The sequence below is a fragment of the Laetiporus sulphureus genome (genome assembly GCF_001632365.1).
Source record: "Laetiporus sulphureus 93-53 unplaced genomic scaffold LAESUscaffold_12, whole genome shotgun sequence".
Classification (NCBI taxonomy): domain Eukaryota; kingdom Fungi; phylum Basidiomycota; class Agaricomycetes; order Polyporales; family Laetiporaceae; genus Laetiporus; species Laetiporus sulphureus.
The window spans coordinates 541,404-548,946 of record NW_024468521.1 but is presented as its reverse complement, the minus strand read 5'-3'; positions in this window follow the sequence as shown (position 1 = coordinate 548,946).

Here is a 7,543-nt window from a genome sequence, read left to right as displayed (position 1 = left end):
GCGTACCGGTTCGTTCCTTTCTGAACAGCCTAGCGCTGATGTCCTGTGATGTCTTAGTCATGTGCAGATTGAAAGACGTGAAAATCTGTGACAGTACCCCCCCTTCTAGACAGTTCATCCCGAATCTGGCTTTTTTCGTGCTTTTTAGAAGTAATTATCGCCTGTTGAACCAAATCCACGGTGTCCTCGGACGGAGGGTTTGAGGTAATCAACCAGTGAAATGACAGGGGTGATAATACGTTCAATAATAAGTTGAGCGACTCCATCACCCAAATTAACTGTGAAGTCATCATTTGTATTATTGATTAGCGAAATCTTGATTTCGCCTGTATATCCTCTGTCGATTACACCAGCTCCTATGTCGATGCCTTTGACAGCTAACCCACTTCATGGCGCAATTCGACCATAGGTCCCTCGAGGTGTGGTAAAGTGAAGTCCTGTGGATACCAATCCTCTTGAGTGTGCTTGGATGGTTGTTGGTTCAGATGTGGCTAAATCCATTTCAGCATCGTCTTCATGGGCATATTTCGGTGCTCGTGCATTTGGATTATCTAATGTAATTTGAAGATCACTCGAATGATCCCAATCATCTCTATCCTGATCATATATTTGAATGGTATCAGTGGCGGGGTTGTAGACTTGACCTGTTCTCCTGGGTGGAAAAACGCCATCGACCGGAGTTGTATCAATGAGAGATATTGGTTGAGGTGCGTCAGGATATTTTCTGTGAAATTCCTTGATGAGACGCGGAGATTTCTTCAAATTTGCAGCGGGTTCCCAAGTTTCTTCAGCTTTGGAATAACCCTTCCAATGCACCAAATATTGAAGTTTGCCACGAATGACATGAGAGTCGACTATATACTCGACTTCCCATTCTTCGCCAGTTTTCTTTTTGATAGGGGGACAGGGTCTGAGAGTGCAGTCTGGTATTTCGTCTTCATGGTAGAGCGTGAGCTTCGACGCATGAAAAACTGGATGAACACCGTATTGTCGCGGCATTTTGAGTCTGTAGGTGACTGGTCCTAGTTTTTCTATGATTTCGAAGGGTCCATCTCTCCGTTGCGCCAGTTTGGCTCCCGATGTCTGCCAATCTTTAGTGGAGAGTAATACTTGATCTCCAACTTTGAAAGGTGTGGGTCGTACGGATTGATCGTAGTACCACTTCATGCGTTCAGCTGTCAATAAAATGGCTGCTTTTGCTTGCTCTTGTGCTTCTACTCATGCCTGCATTATGGAATTTAGCGTATGATGCTTTATGGGGTCCATTATTGTTGGTTCTGCATGTGGATGTCTACCATATTTGATAAAGAATGGTGAATTCTTAGTGGCTTCAGAAGCCTGATTATTATAGGCGAATTCGGCAGTTGGCAATAGTATACTCCAATCTTCCACGTGTCTATCAGTATAGATACGAAGATATTGCTCCAGCGACTGATTCATTCTTTCAGTTTGACCATCGGTCTCCGGATGATATGCCGAAGACATTGTCGACTGTATCCCAAGGAGTTTGCATACTTCCTGGAATAATGCGCTTGCAAACTGAGTACCTCTATCAGAGATAATCTGTCTCGGAAGACCATGCTGTGTCCATACCCTCTCATAGAAAGTACGAGCAAGGTCTGATGCTGAGAACTCATTGGTGATTGCAAAGAAATGCGCTTGTTTGGTCAAACGATCGACAACTACCATGATTGCGTTAAATCCATGGGATTCTGGTAATTGGGTAATTAAATCAACAGAGACAATTTCCCAAGGTTCTGTTGGAACCTCATTTGGCTGTAATTCTCCGTATTTTGGCTGATTGATGTTCTTGTTGCATTGACAAAGATCGCAAGAACCAACATACTTTTTGACGTAAGTGAACATTCCTGGCCACCAGTAGTTACGAGATAACATCTCATATGTCTTCCATCTTCCAGAATGACCTGCACTGGTGGCTTCATGATGACGCTGGACGATTTCTCATCTAAGTGATTCCTTATTATCTGCTTTCGACACATAGACTTTGCCTCAGTATAGTAATATCCCACTTTCGAAGTTCCAGTCTTCGAGTCCTTTCGAGAACTCTCGTTATCCCTTCTTGAGTAGATCTTGATATGAGTTGTTCACATTGTCGTCTTTTAGTGCCTTCTTGATCTTGTCCACCAAATCATGATCTGTGACGACTGCAAGATGGATATGTTGAATAGCTTTAATCGCGAAATATTCCTGTTTGAGCAGAGTCTTGTCAGAATTATCGAGATTTACCCTCTCTTCATGATCTGGCCTCCTGGACAGAGGATCCGCGCGATGCATTGATTTTCCTGGTTTGTGATGTAGTTGGATGTTGAACCGTGTAAGATATAGCGACCATCGAGCTTGCCGTCTCATCAGCTTTTGTGCTGATTTGAAATAGGTTAAGTTCTGGTGATCTGACCAAATTTCTACAGGGAGCGGATGACCTTCGAGATGTTGTCGGTATTCTTCCAACACTCAAATAATTGCGAGCATCTCCTTATCATAGATTTCATAGTTTCGCTCAGCCTCATTGAGGCTTTTTGAATAGAATGCGATTGGATGCCACAACCCATCGTCTTTGAGTTGTTCCAGGCAGGCGTCAGTGGCAAAATCGCTGGAATCCATTTCTAACCGGAATGGATGAGTATCATCCGGTAACGCCAGAATTGGAGCTGAAGTAAAGGCATTTTTAAGAGCGTTAAATGCCTGTTGTTGTTCTTCACCCCATACCCATTTCTGATCCTTTCGTGTAAGGATATTGAGTGGTCGAGACTTTTTGGCAAATCCTTCAATGAATCGACGATAGAAATTAGCGAACCCAAGAAAAGCTTGTACTTGCTTAACCTTTTTGGGTTCAGGCCAGTCGAGTACACCGGCGACCTTTTGAGGATCCATACGGACCTCACCTTTAGAGATAATCATCCCTAAGTACTCAATCGAAGGTTGTTCGAAAAAGCACTTTTCAGGTTTGGCAAAAAGGTCGTTGTCTCGTAATCTTTTAATTACCTCTTTGGTAATCTTTCGATGTTGTTTCAGATCGTTGGTGAAGATTAGAATGTCATCGAGGTAGACAATCACGTGGCCTTCCCGAATAAGATCATCTAAAATCTCATTCATCATGTGCTGGAAGGTGGCTGGTGCGTTACAGAAACCGAAAAACATAACCGTGGCCTCATATAAACCGCGATGCGTCACAAAAGCTGTTTTCCATTCGTCACTCTTGCGGATGCGAACATTGTTATATCCCCATCGGAGATCCAGCTTGGTGAATATTGACGCATTGCTGAGCTGATCAATAAGCTCGCTTATTCGTGGAATAGGGAAGCGATTTTTCTTAGTTATAGCATTAAGTTTTTGGTAGTCTTGTACCAGTCTTAGCGTGCCATCTTTCTTTTTGACAAAGAATACCGGGGCAGCAATAGGTGATTTCGACTTTCGAATGTAGCCTTTTGCTAGGTTGTCGTCGATCTATGAATCTAGAGAATTTCTTTCCTCTGGATTCATAGGATAGAGTTTGCTTGGTCATGGTAATTCATGTTCTTCTTCAAACTCGATCGCATGATCATAAGGCTTTCGAGTTGGCATCCTTTCAGATGCTTTCTTGGAGAAGACATCACCAAATGAATGTAGATAATCTGGTTTTAATTTTTCCCAAGATTCTACTTCATTGATAACCTGATCTTCTGGGCTGCCAGTGTTTGACTGGGGTGCCGCTTCTATCAGGTTTTCTTCTGGTTCAGCATAGCCGCAATCTGCTATAGAAAGTATTATGCGGGCTATTTGTTCGGCTTCGGGATCGTCCATTTCGACCCACGAGATTATAGGATTTACTGCATCGATGTTGTGTCCATTAAACATTCTAAATGCAGTTGGCTCCTCATCTGCCACTTGTTGTGCTCGTTGCGAGATTTCTTCAGCTTCCTCTCTCGCAATGGCTTGTTGTTTTTTTTACGAAGCTTCTGGTGGTGACACGTACTCGGGCATCACGAGTATTTCATTCTCCAGCTTGCCAGTTGATTTCTGGATTGTGCTGATGTAAGTATGACATCCCAATGATCATGTCTAGTTTTCCAATGTCCGTGACTAGCAGACGGTGGGTGGAACCATGATCTCCGACCTTGAGGCATGCTTTTACATAGTCGGTTATTTCACCATGTTTGTTTTGGGATCCGTCAGCATTGTACACCTTGTAGGTTGTATTAAGCTTGGAGGTTGCGATTCGATTGTTCTTTACGAATTGCTTGCTAATATACATGGAATATGCTCCTGAGTCGACTAAAGCTTCGGCGCTCGATTTTTTGCCGTACACCCATAATGTAACTGGTAAATAGAATGATGATAAATTTGGAGACAAGTTCTGTATTGTTACATTATCATCCTCTGCGTTGCGACGATCTACAGAGGTGTCTGATTTGGGTGCTAACTGTACAGGTCTTATATACTGTTCTGGGAACTCTGACGAGCTGCCTACAGATCCCCTTTGAGAAAACCCTTCTGATCCCTTCTTGAAGAGCCCTCTCCCACCTTCCTTGATGAACTGGATCTGTTTGCCCTCAGGCACCTGAGCCTTGAGAGGATCGCAGCAAAATCTTCGTCCGACTCGGATGCATCAGGCTCGCTTTTCGAGTGGATGCTGCGGTCGCTGATATGCGCAGCTGTCTCCTTACCCTTCCCCTTAGTCTTAGAGGAAGAGCTTTTCTTTTTTGGCTTCTTCTCTTCTTCGGTGTCAGAGCTTTCGCTCTCTGCATCTGATGAAGCGGAATCAGATACCACCTGTCACGTCTTGGACGACTTTGACTTCTTCTTGTCGTCGTCCTTTTTCTTCCCGTCCTTCTTCTTCGCAGCTGTCTCTTTCTCCTTCTCAATCTGCCTCTTGACATGGTCCAATTTGAAACAATCAGTGCAATACTTGCTGAAGTGTTTCGACGATTTGAAGAATGTTGGCTTGTTCTTCTTGCAGTTGGCGCAGACCAACTTGTCGTCTTGCATGCTTCACGCTTTGCCCAATTTACTCTTCCCCTTCTTCCTGACTGCATCAACCTCCATAGCATTCAGGTCCTTGGTTTCAGCCTTGGCATGGTGGCCTTCTCGTTGTAGTGACGTAAATATTCGGAGTGCGAACGTAAGGAATTCGGTCCACTTTTTGGGCCAGTTGTCCTTAGTCGTGTCTGCCAGCATGAGCAGCCACGTCTTCTCCGGAATATGTTTCTTGATCTTTTCGATCAAGTCCTGATCCGAGAAGCCTGTACCGGTTGCCTTTGGATGGAAGTCCTCTGCGAACTTTCGGAAGTCTCGATGATCCTTCTTGACGAAGGCTTCTAACTCCGTTCGCTTCTTGTCATCCTTGTCCAATGATTCATATGCCGTGCGAAGTTTAGCGACGAACTCCGCCCAAGTTCCTGGTGCCTTATTGTATTCATTTATATCGGTAATCCAATGTCGCATATATTCGCGGGCTCCTCCTTTCAGGAGCAAGAGGGTAGACATAATTTTGGACTCATCTTTGGTATGTCCAGTATATTTCAACCAGAGCATTACTTGTTCGAGCCAATCATCGAGATTGACTCCGTCCTTATTGCCACCATATTTCTCTGGTTGGTCAATTTTTACGCCTTTACCCTTGCGACCAAACGACAGCTCATCGTATCGTCCGTGTCGTCGACATTGTTACCGCCTTGTCCTGCCTTCCTTCCCTGCGTAGATGCCCATGCACGAAGTCGATCATGTGATTTCTTTAGGTCCTCTGTCCTTGTTTGGAGATCCTTGACCTCATCATCAAATGCCACCAATGATTCGTTAATGGCCTTGTTATCCTCAGTTAAAGCTGATGAGGTTTTCTCCAAGTCTGCGATTCGAGACTCGGATTGTTGGCGATGTTGGTCTAAGAAGACCGTACGATTGTGGAATTCTGTGGTGCTTTGTTGAGCGTGTTCTGCTTGTTGATTAATTAGCAGTTCATAATGCACAACAGTTTGTTGTCGCATTTGCTCCACCACATTGGTGACGAGATCGACTACCCAATTTTTGACATCATTGGGTATTTGGGCAGTGGGGGGTGTGGTGTCAGTGAGAGCTTGCCGAACAATAGGATTAGGTGGTTGTAAAACAATATTGAGTCATGCGGGAAGCTCCGGAGATGGAGCACGAGAGAAGCTTGGATCATTTGGGGTGGGGGTCGCCATATTACAATTCCTCCTCTATTTCGCGAAGATGTTCCTCGAACTTGACAATATGCCTATTTGTGATTGTGGCCACTCGGACAATTGCTCGACCTGCACGAATGCGGTTTAGCAGGTAAAGGTCGTGGAATATAACCTTGACGAAGGGTTACCACAAGAACCTGGTCTTGTCCCTTACTGCGGGCCACTGATGATTATGATGTATTTCGCAAAGACGTTCGACTTCCTCGAGCCAATCGACAAAACTATTGTATGCTTCGGTGAGATGATCTTCGGGTTGTTCTGTGCCTATTGGGATATAGCAGATATGAATCGCGACGTTCCTCTAATCAAATTCTGAATAGATTTAAAGGGCGTATATATGATATATGTCATGGTAGTCGATGTGAAACGTATCCTCGTATGTGGCAAACGCTTCTCCTGCTCGCTCTTGAAGAGCTCGAGGTACTGAATCCCAAAGATAATCGAACGTGTGTCCGACTGGATTGAGTGGTGTAAAATTCTCGAGATTGTTCGAATCGCCAGATGAAGACATATACAAAATGAATATTCGTATCTACAGCAAAGGTCGCCCTGTGACCTGTATTCCTAGACGATATTTCTGGATAATATCTCTGATTATCCAGCAAGCTTCTCCGCCCTGATGCTTCCTCTCTTGGACGTAGTTGCAGAAGTCGCGAACCACGTGTTGGTGAATGAAGGAAAGCTTGAATTCCGCGATGTCAGTGCGGAGGGATTCGAGCTTGAGTATGAGATGTCGTGGTCATCAAGTTGACGACGGTATCGTTTGGTGAGTAGGATACGAATTTGTCGAAGGGTGCCTTCGACGCGCTGAGTTGAGATAATGGAGACAGCGAGAGGATAGATGAAATGAGACCCAGTAGTGGTCTCGACGTATGTCCCTTGATTGAGATCTGGACCAGATGGTCCTGCAGGTAGACTCGGTCACCTGACTGAGGGAGTCTGGATAATAGAAGCTGAACTTGTGCCCGAGGGGGCCGACCTCCCATAGAAATGTGTCCTGGCCTTGGCAGGGATCTTATGGGCTGCTGCTCGTAGAACTCAATTGGAGTTCTTGCTCGAGGACGACGGATGACACCATCGTTGCTGCGCAATGCCTTGGTGCGGCTTACGCTGGTAGAGTCGGCGACTGATGGAGCATCAGATGAAGATATGACACCGCTAACGTGCGGGTGGACGTGCGAAGATGCAACACTGCGGTGAGTACGCTGGGCAGGCACTCGAGGCAGGTAAGATAAGCAGACTTATTCTTCTATCACAAACTTAGGACGCAGAGTGCTGACTAAGCCTATGACCTTATGATCAAACACTTACTGACTGTTGTCGACGTAAGGATGGACACAAAG